Source organism: Vulpes lagopus, chromosome 1 (assembly GCF_018345385.1).
Source record: "Vulpes lagopus strain Blue_001 chromosome 1, ASM1834538v1, whole genome shotgun sequence".
NCBI lineage: Eukaryota > Metazoa > Chordata > Mammalia > Carnivora > Canidae > Vulpes > Vulpes lagopus.
In genome coordinates, this window is record NC_054824.1 from 180,993,366 (window position 1) to 181,010,289 (window position 16,924).

Sequence of the window (16,924 nt, forward strand, 5' to 3'; positions counted from 1 at the left end):
GGGTTTTTTCAATAAATTATTGAAAAAAATTAACAAATGAGACTATATCAAACTAAGAAGCTCCAGCATAGTGAAGGAAACCATCAACAACATGAAAAAAAACAACTACTGAATGGGAGAAGATACTTGCAAATGATGTAGCAGTTGAAGGGTCGATATCCAAATTATATAAAGATCTCATACAACTCAAAACAAAACAAAACAAAAACCCAATTAAAAAATGGGCAGAGGACCTAAACAGACATTTTTCCAAAGAAGACATATAGATGAATGATAGGCATATGGAAAGATGTTCAACATTATGAATCAACAGAGAAATGCAAATCAAAACAAGATTACATCTCAAAACTGTCAAAATAGCTATTATCAAAAAAACAAAAAATAAGTGTCGGCAAAGATGTTGGCAACATGTACTGTAGGTGGGAATGTAAATTGGTGCAGCTACTAACAGTATGGAGGCTCCTTCAAAAAATTAACAATAGAACTACCATAGTATCCAGCAATTTTACTTTATTTTTATTTTTATTTTTATTTTACTTTTGGGTATTTATCCAAAAAAATTAAAACACTAATTCAGAAAGATATACGTTCATTGCAGCATTGCTCACAATAGCCAAGATAGGACAGTGACCTGTGTCCATTGATAATTGAATGGATAAATATATATATGAATATATATATATGAATATATATATATATATAAATCTGGCCATTTGCCAAAATATAAATAGAATAATAGAATAATTATCCATTGATAATTGAATGGATAAAGAATATATATATATATATGTGTATATATATATACACATATATATATATATAAAAATCTGGCCATTTGCCAAAATATAAATAGACATAGAGGGTATTATGCTAAGTGAAATAAGTTAGGTAGAGAAAGACAAGTATTGTAGGATTTCACTTACATGTGGAATCTTAAAAAAAAAAAAGAAGAACAAACGAAACAAACAGAAACAGACTTATACATACAGAGAACAAACCACCAGTTGCCAGAGGGAAAGGTGGCAGGAGCATGGGTGAAATAGGTGAAGGAGATTAAGTACAAACTTCCAGTCATCAAATAAGTAAGTCACAAGGATATAAACTACAGCATAGGGAATAAAGTCAATAATATTTTAATAACTTCAGATAGTGACAGGTGGTGACTAGACCCATGGTGATAATCATTTCATAATGTATAAAACTATCGAATCTCTATCTTGTTGTATACCTGAAACTAATACAATACTGTATGTCAATTATAATTCAGTAACAAAAAAACCTTTCATAATGCTTAGACATTTAGCAGGGGAGAAGGGAAGTGAACACGAAATTAAAAAAAAATGTAATAAATTAAGTAGTGAGTTAGGTGGTGATAGGTGTTTGAAAAGTAGATAGAATTGCATAAGGAAGACTGGGGAGTTTGGGCAAGGAACTTCCAATTTTAAAGAGTGTAGTCGGGGCAGATATGAAGATGATGATATCTGAGTCAAGACTTGAAAGCAGAGAGGAAGTAGGCCACAGCTTATGGGAAAAAGTATTCCAGGGAAAGGGAGCCACCAGCATAAATAACACCCTGAGAGAGAAGTAAGCATATAATCAGTAGGCCTGTAGGAAGCTACAGGTGTTGACAGAAAACTCAGCCAACCGTGAGGACTACTCTCACTTTAAAGTCATAATCTGCCATCTCCAATGTGCTCTGAATAATGCCAAACAATTCTACTATTTTTCTAGTCTACTCTCTCTCTCACCTATTTCATATCTTCTCCCTCCTTAAATATTCAACCACTTTCCCCATTCTCTCTCAGCTGATGACCTTGCTTCCTAATTTCACTGAAGGAGGCGGGGTACGGGGGGGCAGGCAGTGTGTGTGTGTGGAAGTGGAATCCTGAAGTCATTAAAAGAAAAATTCTGCAAGTTCTAAGCATCTCAATTATCCAGCCCCTCCACCTCCTCCTCTTCCCATGCCTCTGCTTTCTCTCTTGTCATGCATGAAATAACTGTGCTTCTCACAAAGACCAACCCTGCTAACAATTTTTCCTTTTTCCTGAATATAGCTTTCTTTCTCTACTAGATCTTCCCATCAGCCTACACACGTGTTATTTCTTCTCCTAATCCCTTTTACTTCTCTGGCTAGGTCCATTTCTGCATTGCTTTTTACAGTAAAACACAAAGGAGATGTCAGGACTTTGGTCTCCACTTCTTCTTCTCTCATGCTTCAACCATGATTTCTGCCTCACCATTTCAGCGAATTTGCTCTTGCTGAGGTCATCAGATCTCACCAAATTCAGTGGTCAGTTTCAGGTCTTTATTTTAATTAACTTGTCACGAGACTTTGGCAGTGCTGTCCCCTTTCTCTTTGGTATTCTTTCCCTATTGAGCCATGAAGATACCTTACTGTGTTGAACTCTCTCTAACCTCACCGTTCACTCACTCTTTCTTAGCCTCCTTCACCATTGCCTCCTGCTATTTATTATCAGTTCCTGGGCTTCTTAAAGACCATTTCTCTGTATAGCCACTCCTCCGATAATCTCAATTTTCCTTGAGTCTAATGGCTTTAAATCCTATCCCTATGTTGATGACTTCCAAATTTCTATTTCCAGTTCTAACTGTATCCTCTGCCTCACTTATCCATTTGCTAACCAAGTTGGATGTCTAACATCTCAAACTTAACATATCCAAAATTGAATTCTTCTCAGCAATATCTTTCTTGCCCATAATATTCCCCATCTCAGGGGAATGACAGCTACATCTTAGCAGTTTCTTGGATAAGAAATCATGAAAACATCTGTGATTCCTCTTTCGTCCACCCATCATACTAAATCTTTCAGAATATCCACTGACTTTATCTTCAAAATGGATCCATAACCTGACCAGCTGCTACTCTATCTTCCACGAGCCAGTTCCTAAATGCCATCACTTCTCACCAAGATTATAGCAATAGCCTTCCACATCTTCCTCTCTGCTTCTGTCTTTGACCACCCAACATCATGGAATATGTTGCTCAAATGCCACATATTCCATGAAATCCACACTGATTATACTATCTTAAATTCCTTCCTAGCCTCCAAGCTGCCTCCCTTTTCCATTCTATTTACTTTTCCATAGTACTTATCATCTTTGAACATTCTACATAATTTATTATGTGTCCCCTTCATACTAGAAATAAAAGATTCACAAAGTCAGATATTATTTTTTGTTTTTTTTCTGATACATCTCAGCATCCAGAACACTACCTGATACATAAGTAGACACTCAAATTATATTGAATTGAGAGAATGAATAAAGAATACTTAGATGAATGTTTCCAAAACTTTAGTGTGCATATTATCTATTTCATTAACAATGTAGATTGCCAGGTTTTTTTTGTTTTGTTTTGTTTTTTTTTTTTTAGATTGCCAGGTTTTAATCCAGGCATCTTGAATCAGAAATTTTGAAGGTGAGACTCAAGAATATCCATTTTTAATAGACTTTCTAGGTAAATCTGATGCAGATGGTTTGAGACCCTTCTTAGAGAAACACTGTTTAAAATACTAATTGAAGTGGGGCACCTGGTGGTTCAGCCAGTTAAGTGTTTATCTTTGGTTCATGTCATGATCCCAGGGTTCTGGGATGGAGCCCCATGTCAGGCTCCCTGCTCAGCAGGGAGTCTGCTTCTCCATCTCCCTCTACCCCTCATCCCCAACCTGTGCGCTCTCTCACTCTCTCTTACTCTCTCTCTCTCTCTCTCTTTTTAAAGATTGTATTTATTTATTCATGAGACACACACACACAGAGGCAGGGACATAGGCAGAGGGAGAAACAGGGTCCCCTGCAGGCAGTCCAAAGCGGAACTCAATCTCAGGACCCCGGGATCATGACCTGAGCCAAAGGCAGATGCTCAACTACTGAGCCACCCAAGTGACCCACTCTCTTTCTCTCAAATAAATAAAATCTTTAAAAAAATTAAAAAATAAAATACTAAGTAAAGTGAACAAAGGATGCTGAAAAATCTATATTCTTTGTCCTGATAAGCCATCTCTCCTGTACGTTCCTTCCTTCTGCCAATAAGTCTCCAGACCTTTCCTATGTCACATTTTATTTTGATTATTTTTTCATATTACAAAATCAGTGCTTGATACAATTACCATTTCCCAATAATTCATATATCAAATGTTTCCTAATACTCCAAACCTGTTGAATCTTTAATATAGTAAGGCATGTGTTGATCTTAGCTATAGATTGCATACCATACATAAGTAACTATCATGCTTCTTTTAAGAAAAGATTAATAGGATAATGTAGAAATTCATGGGATTTTATTATTTATGTTAAAAGCTTTCTAAAGTCTTCCAAAATATCTAGCTAACATAAAAGGAAGACTTATGGCTTTTGACTGACTCCTTTTATTCAACATCTTATTCAGTCAGAGAAAGTGGGTCATAGCACAAAATATAGAGAATGTTCAGGATGTCAATGAATTTTCACTTCTACATCTCACAGCATTACGTGACCCCAGGTTTAAGTTGTAGACACCACTCAATCTAAAACACGTAACACTTGACTCCTACAAGTTCTGGATTTTCCCTAAGTAAGCTTCATTATGATCAATTTTATAAGCTCTTCTATCAAAACTGACAAGACATTTGCATATATATTCTTTTTTTTTTAAGGTTTTATTTATTTTTATTTATTTATTTATTATTTATGATAGTTACAGAGAGAGAGAGAGGCAGAGACACAGGCAGAGGGAGAAGCAGGCTCCATGCACCGGGAGCCTGACGTGGGATTCGATCCCGGGTCTCCAGGATCGCGCCCTGGGCCAAAGACAGGCGCTAAACCGCTGCGCCATATAAGGAGTCACTCAGTAGTTTTTATTTTATTTATTTGACAATGTTAATTATCTATCATGTGTTACATATTAGGATACAAAACACTTTTTAAAAAATGACCCTTGTCTTTACAGAGCCTACAACTCAAGAAAGATCCAAACAAATCAACCTGAATTACGGTCTAAGTTCATAAATCAGTATTTAATAAATGTTATTTTTATTTCTTCATAATTACTATCTCTCACTCTCACTGTTTATTAGTAAGCATTTATTATAATCCAAATTATTTTTTGGTACATTCATCAAAAGCAAGAAATTAACATAGATACAGCATTATTAAATAAATAATTATATTTATTATATTATAAATAAAATATCTTGGTTCATGTCATGATCCCGGGGTTCTGGGATGGAGCCCCATATTAAATAAATAATTATATTTATTATATTATAAATAAAATAAATAAATATATTAAATAATATAGTCTACAGACTATATTCAGGTTATACCAGTTTTTTTTACTAATTTCTTGTTTTACCCCAGGATTGAATCCAATCTTTTCCATTTGTAGTTCACTGGTCTTTTGCCTTGCCTCTAGTGATCTAGACACTTTTGGAGAGTACTACTTGGTTATATTGTAGAATGCCCCTGAATATGGGCTGTTCATAGGGACATGAAACTATTTTCAGAGACCTAACAGCAAATTATTCAGAACTGCTATAGCAAAAGTATCTGGAGAAGCATTAGAGAAAAGATCTGAGAGACAGAAGTCATAAAATGAAAGATTTTGTGTGCCATGCTAGGGGTTTGAACTCCATTCTAAATATAATAGAAAAATATAAGACGTGCTTTTCAGAAAGAACAATCTTAAAGCAGAATGCAAAAAAAAAAAAAAAAAAAGATAGAAGGCAGGAAGGCTTACAGGGAGCTGAAACCAGCTATCCAACATAAGTCATTGACATTGAAATTGGAGAGGATAAAACAGATCATCTAAATAATATTTAGAAAGCAGACTCAACAGAACATAGTAAAGAACTAGAAAATGGACGCAAGAAAGGTCAGCAGCGGTAATATGGGAAAAGAGGGCTCCTCATTTTCTGATTTAGGCAACAGGATAGCACTAGTTCCAAAAAGACAGAATGCAGGAGGGTCCAGTATGTGTGCACATGTACAGATGGAGGTATCACCACAAGGGTGATGCAGGTATACCTTCGGAGGTGTGCACAAAGATATATACTATGCAAACATACATACATTTACTTCTATATGGGTCTGTGAGAAGGATGTATTGGGGACTCATCATATATAGGTAATTAATGTGGTTGTGGTCTTACATAAGAACCCCCAGTGAGATATACGAATCAGAGAAGGAGAGGCCAAAGGATAAAGCCGAGAGGACTGTAACATTTAGAGGACAGGTAAAAGGAGAGTATAACTGTAACAAACATTTAAAGGAACAGCCTAGAGAAAAATGAGGGGGAAAAAGTTAAAAAAAACATATCACAGATAGAGAAGTATACAAGAAAGGTACATTAAAGAGGATTAGAGCAAGGATTCTTTTTGTTACACCTGTAACAAAAGCTATCCTCTCAGGAGAAACTATAACACAAGGGACAATAATAGTGGCATGAAAGAGACTCTATTAAGTAGACACTAAGATACCTAAATGTGAATGTCCTATTGGTATTCTTTTCTTGAGAATCTGTTTAAGCTTTTTATTTTGAAATAATTTTAGATTTATGGGAATGTTGCAAAAATAGAACAGAGAGTTCCCACATAACCTTTATCCAATTTCCCTTAATGGTAACATCTTGTAGAACCATGGTACATTTATCAGAAGCAAGAAATTAACATAGTTATAGTACTATTAAATAATCTACAGACTATATTCAGGTTATATTGGTTTTTCTGCTAATGTCTTATTTTTATTCCATGTTCTAATCCAGTCTTTTCCATTTGTAGTTCATCAGTCTTTCTTTGCCCTTTGTAAATCTTCTTTGCCCTTTGGAGAGCACTGCTCAGTCATATTGTAGAATACTCCTCCATGCAGGCTTGTCTAATGTATTCCCATCATTAGATGGAGGTTATGCATTTTGGAAAGAATACCCTGGGGGTAACTGTGCCCTCAGTGAATCTCATCAGGGAGTACACGATGTCACTTTATGTTACTACTGCTGGTGATGTGAACACTGATCACCTGTTAAGGTGGTATCTGCTGGGTTTCTCCACCATAAAGTACAATCTTTTTGTGTACAATATCTTAGGGAAATATGTCATTTGTTTAAAAATCCCTGATAAATATGAAAACACTTTTATGTTAAATATGGTAACTTCAAATAGTAGTTACCAAATATTTATTGAATAAACAGATAACTATATTACCATCCATAATATTTTATTATTATATGATAGATAAATTTCTATTTTAGGTTTTTAGAATTATTGTACAATGCATTTCAAAATTTATGTTATAAGTTAGATCTGAAATCAAGTAATGAGTATATCAGAAAGTTGTTTTTATGGGCCCAAATCAGCTCTTTATATATCACATTATTTTGCCTCATATTCCAAGACTGTAATATATTTATTCATCTTTGATGTGGCACCTTGACAAACGCTTTTAGAAAAAGAAATATTATTCTGTATCATAGCCACTGAGTTTTCCTTATGTGTCATGGTTGTTCATCTTCACAGTAATTCTTTTTTTTTTTTTTGGTGTCTGATCTTATTTATTTTGTAACTCTTAGAAAATCTCATTTTTCTGGACTCAGACTTAGAGGTAGAAGCTCTCAGAGAGGACAGCCTCTGCCTCTTGGCAATCTGTTCCTGGCGTTTGTCTTGGCCTCCTTCATTTTCTTGGCTAAAAGTTTAGCATATTCTTATGCTAAAAGAATAGCCTCTTAGCCTCTTCTTTATTTTTCTCAGTACGCTGTTTCTTCAAAGCAATATGCCAACGTTTGTGTTGGAGGACATGTTGGAGTAACAAGACGCTGAATCTTGGGTGCTTTGGTTCTAGGTTTCTTACCTTCTTTGTTTAGGGGCTTTCTAACATACTGGTGGACATCGTCTTCTTTTGACAGATTAAAAGCTTTTGGATTCTGCTGGCCCCTTTGGGCTCAGGCAACGAGGCACAGTAGTATCAGTTAGTCCAGGAATATCATTCTCCCCTTTTTTCACAATAACCAAATTGAGAACACTGAGATTGGCATCCACAACACAACCCCAAACAGATTTGCGCTTCCTCTCTCCAGTCCTCCTGGGTCAGTAGCAGGAATGCCCCTTACTCTGCAGCAGGCGGACGCAGTCACGGGTCAAGACACCCTGCTTCATGGGGAAACCTTGTTTGTCATTGCCACCACTGACTCGTAACCCTTTCATTCCTCGCCCAGAGCATCAGCAGCAACTTCTGTGGCCATACACTTCTCATAAAAGGTACACAGTTTGAGTTTGTGCTCATCATCCACTTCAATGACTTTCTGGCAGCCAGTGGCTGGGAAAGAGATGTTTAGCTTCATCCTGAAGTGACCTACCACCTCGGAGGCGCCACGAAAAAGAGACCCCTTCACTAATTCTGAAGGTTAGTTGAACATGAATCCCTTCCCCCATCCAAGACTGTACAGGATATATTTTATCAAATCATAAATTTTCAGGTATTCCCTCACAAAAGTAGTTGTATTGGACACAACAGTTGTCCAAAGTTCATCAAAGACTTTTTAAATGAACTTTAATACAAATTTCTGGTAAGTATCCTCTTAATGAACTGACATGAGAACTTTCTACTTATATCCACAAAAGCATGTTCCTTATATAATGGAAACTTGATGGAATTGTTAGCATATTTACAAAATGAAATAGTGATTCATTAGAAGTGGATTGATCTTGAGGATTTTTTCCCTAATGTTGTTATTTATATATTATTTAGTGGATGTATGCTTGTTATTGTATTCTTTGGTTATAATGAGAAGTTTACTTTCTTTTTTTTTTAATTTTTTTTTATTTATTTATGATAGTCACAGAGAGAGAGAAAGAGGCAGAGACACAGGCGGAGGGAGAAGCAGGCTCCATGCACCGGGAGCCTGATGTGGGATTCGATCCCGGGTCTCCAGGATCGCGCCCAGGGCCAAAGGCAGGCGCCAAACCGCTGCGCCACCCAGGGATCCCCGAGAAGTTTACTTTCATGAAACAAATCCATCTCTCTAATCTTTGAGCCCTTATATATAATTTATGGCTATTAATCACTGTGGTATGTAAATATCTTAGTATTCAAAAATCACTCTTTATAAGTAATAATTATAAAACATTGCCCAGAGAAATTTTACTAATATTTAGCACCTAGCATTAACAAGACCCTTTATAAGAAACCACATCTACAGAACTGAATCACATATGGCCCCAGTACTGGAGTAGTTCATAATCTATACAGAAAAATTGATACAAAAAAAAAGAAAGAAAAATTGATAAACTAAAAGAATTACTAGAAGTGCCAATATGAAAACATAGATACGAGCATTATCATTGATTTTGCATTTCCCTCCTCGCTCTCTAACCCATCAGCAAGAATCAGCAATTCTACCTCCAAAACATAACCAAACCTGATCCCGGGTCTCCAGGATCATGCCGTGAGCCGAAGGCAGATGCTCAACCAATGAGCCACCCAGGTGTCCCCAAACTCTGCTCTATTTCACTCCATCTTTTCTACTATCCTTATCATCCAAGCCACCATCACTTCTCTCCTGCCCAATTGTAACAGACCCATAACTGGACTTTTGCCACCTCCCTCTCCTCTAATCCATTACAGTATAATCTGGGCAATCTTTATAAAATACAAATCAGATGCAGTCACATACCAGTGAGCGCTTTCCAATAGCATACTACTTCATTTAGAATAAAATGTAACTCTTACGCCTTCAAAGTCCAGTAAGATCAGTAAGATCGGTCCCCTCTCTGCTCTTCTAACCTCATCTAATACAACTTTCTTTCTTGCTCATAGCTGATTTAATTCTGATGCTAGGAAATGCCAAGTTCTTTCCCTCCTTTAGGGTCTTTGCAATAGGAATCCCCTCTACTTGAAATGATGTTCCTCTTTTGATATTCTTAAAACTAATGCCTTTTTTAGATTTAGCTTAAAGTATCACCTTTTAAGTAATGCCCTTTCTCAACCTCTGGTCTAAAGTTAGCTACTCAATCAATATCTCATATCCTGCTGATACTTTTCTTATCTTTGTTGTTTGTTAAGCCATTCCCTTCACTAGAAATAACAACTCCATGAAAGCAGGTTACACACCTCTGAATTTCAAGTGCTTGAAGTAGCATTACCTGACAAAAAAACAAATGCTTGTTCAGTACGAAACTGTTAAGTGAATAAACAAACTAAATGTTTGTTTCAAAGTAGTACAGGCACAGAGAAAGGAGTGCAGACCTAGTGGTGGGGGAATTAGGGGGAGCTTTAAGGAGGTGAAGGAAGGCACAACAAAGAGATAAATTACAGTAACAAAGACTAAATGCTGTAACTCAGGTATGAACAAAGCTCTAAGGGAACAGAGAAGATGTAAGGGTAAAAGGCTGATTTGGATAAGGACTGACATTTAGCAAGCTATGAAAAATGAGTGAAAGCAGATTAACACTGGTTTCACAGCACAACATATACAAAACCTTACTTTGTAAAGGTGTATTGGAAGGGATATTCAGTGTACTTGGATATTCCATAGTGTAAAAAACTGGGCAAGGATTTAAAGCACAGAGAGACCAAGCTCTTTACAATGTATGCTATTCTGAGAAAGGGGCATGCCAAGATACAAACCTAGGTTTGTTGGATTCTAGAACATTCCAGAGCCAATGCTATTAACAATGGGGTAGGCATGCCACTAGGGACACATGGTGGGGAGACCAGGGACTCAAAGCCAAAGGATGATAAACTTAATTTTACTGGAGGTGAAGGGAGGAAAAAGGTAATCTAACCAGTAATTTATTTTTTTAACCAGTAATTTATTTAAAATATTTTTATTTTAAAATAAACAACTATATTGTGGTACAGAATGCATGATATGTATGAATGTTTCTGAAAAATACAAATGGCTTTCATGTACTTTTCGGCAGGCTCCTATAGCCACATTCCCATTCTTTTTTAAAGACATGTTCTCTTCTATCACGAGGGACACTTTGTCAGATGGAAAAGTTTAAGAAAGACACATTTGTATTATCTTATGACAGGTAGGAAAGGGTTTTGGAAGAACAGTAAAAAGAGACTTTTCCAATTTGAATCTGTTTTTATCCTTGAATTCTTTACCTGTAATACATAATGTTTAACATAAATCTCAGTTGCCAGCTAAAGGAGGGTCTACATTCATGGAGATCCCATATGTTTGTAGTTCTAGACTAGGCTCTTGGATCAATGCACCTAACTCAGTCACGGCCCTTAGCCAGGAAAAGTGTATAATAAAATGAGTAGAAAAAAACTTTACTTCCAGTGGCCTTAATAACAAATAATATTATACACAAGTAAATAATTCCAACTATTGTGTTGGCATAATATGAGATAAAGGTAAGAGTCCTAAAAATAATAGCTTAAATCTTCCATAAAGCTGTTAGCTAAAGAAACACGGTGATGTCAAGGCTGAGGATTTAAGAAGCTGTTTCTGGGAATCTTTCCAAACCCATTATCTAAAGAGGAATTTATCCAAATGGAAACTACTATCATCCGTCTAAGCTATGTTTATTCCATAATATCATGGAATGTTAGAGCTGAAAGGTATCTCAGACTTCATGACGTTCCAGTCTAACTCATCGTACAGATGCAGAAACTGAGGCCGCAAGAGGTTAAGAAGTCGACTGCCAAGGAAAACAGCCTATCACAGACTGATCTAGAAATAAACAATATGTTTTTATACAGTACTTATAATTCAAATAATAGTAACTTAAATAATTAAGTTTAAATAATATGATAAAGCAAACTACCAGAACATTCCCTTCTTAAAGGTCCCTCCTTGAGTGTCCCTCTTTCCCCACAGGAAAGACCAGAATCCCTTCAGCTTATCCTTTAATTGCCTGCCTTTATCATTTTACCACATAGATACTTCCCTAAATAATATATTATTTAATTTTTCATGCTATTAAACATGACACAGAAGGACTCATCATAGTAATTCTTCAGTGATTTGCTGTTCATTCATTCATATTCGGTTTTGCCGCACTTTATTTTCCTGCTAAATCATGTTCTATTATATGAATATAATAATTTGTTCATTTTAATACGGATGAACATCTAAGATTACTGCCAGTATTTTGTTTTTACGAACAGTATTAAGAAATGATTTTTGGTGTGCAATTTAGAGCGCAATTCATAAGAAATTTGTATGTTTAGCTTTAAATGCTAGTGCCAAAATGTTTTCTAAACAATTTGTGCAAATTTACATTCCCAAGAACAGTTAAACTTGGTCCCTTGCTCCATGCCTTTGCCAAATTTTGAGATTTTCAGGTTTTTAAAATTCTGCCAATCACTGTTTTTTTATTTGATGTTCTCTAACCACAAATAAGGTTGAATACCTTGCATACTTTTATTAGCTATTCAGGCTTCATTTGCATATGCCAATTAAAGTTTTTTACACAATTCCATTGGATGGATATACTTCTTACAGACATGTAGGAGTCTTTGGTTTGAGTTTTTTTTTTTTTTAAGATTCTATTTATTTATTTATTTGTGAGAGAGTGAGAGAGAGAACAGAAGCAGGGGGAGTGGCAGAGGGAGAGGAAAAGGGAGAAGAAGGCTCCCTGCTCAGCAGGAAGCCTCATGTGGGACTGGATCCCAGAATCCTGAGATCATGACCTGAGCCGAAGATAGATGCTAAGCTGACTGAGTCACCCAGGCGCCCCGGTTTGGTTTGGTTTGAATTCTAAATTCTAAATCCTTAGGTGGTTCATATGTATTACAAATATGAGGTCTTAAAAATCAAAAGTTCTTAATTCTTCAAGTCAAACTTATTAAGCTATTTCTTATGTCTTAAGAAACTTGTCTCTCTCCTGAAAGTAATAAAAATAAGTTACTTTGGTGTCTTCTTTCTAAATCTTTAAAAAAATTTTTTTAGCTAAATTATATGCATTAGGAATTTCAATGGTAATAGGTAACACCTTTTTCAGAGGGAAGTTTTTGGTGTTTCAATATTAAGTATGATGTTTGTTGAAAATATCTTCAATCATGCCTCTTCTTTTTAGTTTTTATCATGTATTTTATGAAAAATTTCTCCATCTGTTGGGAGGATCTAATGATTCTTCTATAATCAGCTAATGTAGTGAATTACTACACTCAATGATTTCCTAAAATGCAACCTATTCATAAAGTAGTAGCCTTTTTATTTATTGCTAAAATTGGATGCAAATATTTTGTTTAAATTTTTGCATCTATGATTGTGAGTGAGGCTAGCCTATAATATTCTTTGCTCATACTGTTTTAGGATCTGGAATCAAGATGATCCTAACTATATAAAACAAATTGAAGAGTATCTCCTTTTGTACATTATCAAAAGAGAAATTTTTTGCAATTTGAATTAGAACCATTTCATTCTTGAACATGTGGTAGGACTTGCCTATATTACACAGTTAATACTGCTTAACTTTAATCCACATATTTACCATTTATTTTGTTCTTCCTTCCTTCTTGCATCTCAGACCTTCCATTTTGGATCTGAGAAACCTTTCTTTCTCCCTGAAGTACTTTCTTAAAGTACTCCCTTAAGGAATTCTTTCTGTGTTGGTGCAGTAGTCAGAGTTCAACCAAGATGCAGAACCAGTAGGAAATTTGACAGACAGATAGACAGACAGACAGACAGACACACACACACACACACACACACATATATATGAGGTTACTACAGAGAATTGGTTTACATAATTAGGGGGCTAGCTAAGCAAGTCTGAAATTCATAGGGTAGGCATCAGGAAGGAGAAATCATGAGCAGGCCAAATCCACAGGCAGAGGCCAAAGATGTCATCCACAGGTAGAATTTTTTCTCTTTCCCGGAGAAATCACAGTTCTGAGTTTAAGGCCTTCCAACTGATTCAGATAGGCTTACCTGGATCACCTATAGTCAAATGATTGGGAGTTTTAATTATTTATGTAAAGATACCTTCACCGAGATGAGCATTTGATTAAGTAACTGGGGATTTTAGCCTAACCAAGCAGACACATCAATAAAGCCAACACAAGGGGCAAACTCAGTTTCTTGGACAGAATTGTTGTTTGTTTGTTTTTTAAGATTTTATTTATTTATTCATGAGAGACACAGAGAGAGAGAAAGGGAGAGACACAGGCAGAGGGAGAAGCAGGCTCCATGCAGGGAGCCTGATGTGGGACTCGATCCTGGATCCTGGAATCACGCCCTGAGCCAAAGGCAGATGCTCAACAGCTGAGCCACCCAGGCATCCCCAGAATTGTTTTCATATAACTCTTATAATTAAGATGTCTTTTAGTTGGCATAATAAGATTATAGGTATTTTTTCTCAACACACTAAAGATACAGCAGTATCCTCTGGATTGCTGATGTGAAGTCAGCTGTCAGTATATTGCTCCTTTGAAGGCAATCTTGCTCCTCTTGTTATTTTTACAGTTTTCCCTTACTATGTAACACTTTAGAGCTGAATATGGTATGGCTGTAGATTTCTTTTTATTTATTCAGTTTGGATATGTTGGACTTCTTAAAATTTATAAGGTGTTATATTTTATTGGTTCTAGTATTGTCCTTTCAACTACTATCTCTCCTCTATTTTCTGTCCTCATCCTTTAGAGTTGATAAGATGGCTTTAGGCATTTTCATTCTACCCTTCATGCCTATTAACCTCTCTTATATTCTCTATTTTTTCATTTCTCTGCATTATCTTCAGGACAATTACTTTTTTCATATCTATCTTCCAGTTTAGCAAATCTCTCTTCAGTTAGATCTGATCTGCTGTTATATCCATCAATTTCCTTTCATTTCAATTACATGCTTCCTACCAGAATTACATTTGCTAAATTCTTAAAATTAGTTCCACTTCTTGAATGTTTTTTATATCCTGAACATTTTTAAAGCTCATTTTCTATTTCTTTGGACATCTTAAGAATAGCTATTTTATGTTCTATTTTTGACAATTCCAATAATTAAAGTCTTTTCATGTCAATTTTTGTCCACTCTTTCTTCTAATTCTCATTTATGGTTTGTTTCCTTGTATGTTTGATAATTTCTAACAGCAGAATTTTTCTTTGTAATTACAGGTGGGAGAATTCTTTGGTGCCTAGATTCCTCAAGAGAAGATGTATTTTTGCCTCTGCCTAGGGCCTGAAAATGCTAACAACTTAGGATTTAAACTTGGCTTTGGTTGTGTCAGACCAAATCTGAAATTATTAATTCCTGTACAGACTGGTGTGTTTACTTTTCAGCAGCCCTTTTTCCTCCCATCCACTCAGTACCAGTGTTTCGGAGGTACAATCACTGGGAAACGATTAAGGGAAGGTACAACCTTATTTCTTGTTTACTTTTACACTAAGTCATCCCAGATTTGTGGGAGTAGGGTCTCCTAGTACACTTAACTTGGGAAATAAGCACTGGGCTTTGTCACCTGTGCCCCCATTAAGGAAAGTTTTTTTATATATACTGCATTTAAGGTAGTTTCAGTATGTAAGGTAAGTTCTGAAAACTTCCTGCCATAATATCAGAAATAACAGTAAAGAAAAAAAAAGAAAGAAAGAACAGTTTAACTCTTCACTTAAAATCATACTCTGCTGTCGTGGGTCCACGTTCTCTCAATTTTGACACATAAACACCACTAAATAAAGAGAGAACCTGAGGTGTTCCCGATCTATAGTGGAACACAAATTCATAATAAGGAATAGTAATCATTTGTACCCGATAAATATTCTTATATTCTTTCAGAAAGGCTATGGTGTCTTTGAGGCTTCATTTATTGATAATTTTTTACAAACTGATTCCAATTTTTGCTTTTTTTTCCCCCCTATTCCCACAAGCTTCAGTAAAGAGTAATTGGTAATCAAAAAGCTGCACAACAGAGATAACGTGGTAAGTCTGGACATATGTATACACTTCTGCTATAATCACCACAATCAAGGTAATAAACATCCAACACCTCCAAAAATTTCCTTGCATCCCTTTGTGTTTTTGTTTCTGCTAATAACACTGACAAGAGAAATACTCTCCTAACAGATTTTAAATACACAGTAAGATAATTGTTAACTATAGGCACTATGTTACATAGTGAATCTCTGGAACTTACTCATCTTTGGAAGTTTGTGAAACTGTAACAGAAATATTTTTAATTCTTTCAGAGCTATCTTCAAGTATCACTTTCTTAAGGGTCATAAAATGGTATCAAGTTTGAGAATACGGTCAATTGGTGCATGTAAAACTATCCAAGTTGTCTATATAATGGGTTCTACTTTGATCATTTTAATATTTTATACTTGGTTTCTTTTTTACTGAGTTTTATTTTTAAAAAATCCTGCATAAATGTGTATTTTATTAATGTAATTGCTCTAAAATGAGGCATACACTAAAATTTATTAAGCTTCTATAAAGTGTTATGCACTGTGCTGAGGTGTACATGTATTAATTCATATAAACTTTACCATAACCCTGTGAGGTAGGTGGTATTTCTATTTTAAAGAAAAAGAAATCAGATACTTATGTACAAACAGTTATTAAGTGACAGAGCCAAGATTTATCTCAATTCTGATTCCTAAAAATACAAGCATTTTGTAAGTATATAAATTACTGTGTCTGAATTACATCTAATGAAAAGACTTTAGTTATACTCTCATGGTCCAAAGGTTAAGATACTCTATCTACCCATTCAGTTCTTGACCCCCATAGACCCTGATCTTTACAATTCAATTTTGACAATGGGCAGTAGTACTCTCTCTCCTTGACAGATAAAAATACAAAGAGGGTACTATTATTTAACTCAAGAACATGCACTAGAAGACTAGTTTAGGACGACACTGTGCTGTATACTTCAGCATGTATAAAGACCATCCTGTGATCCTCCTACAGCCTTGGGAAGCAGTTCAGTCTATATTGGACCCCTCTAGGGCCAGAGCACCAAAAGTAACCCATTCCAACTTTGGAAACCC

General features: G+C 35.6%; 1 protein-coding gene and 1 pseudogene across 4 annotated transcripts in view; both read right to left on the bottom strand.

Moving 5' to 3' along the window:
- DENND1B (DENN domain containing 1B) overlaps positions 1 to 16,924 on the bottom strand; it is a 259,630-nt gene that overhangs the window by 54,264 nt on the left and 188,442 nt on the right. The window lies entirely within an intron of this gene.
- LOC121492975 lies at positions 7,489 to 8,745 on the bottom strand (annotated as a pseudogene).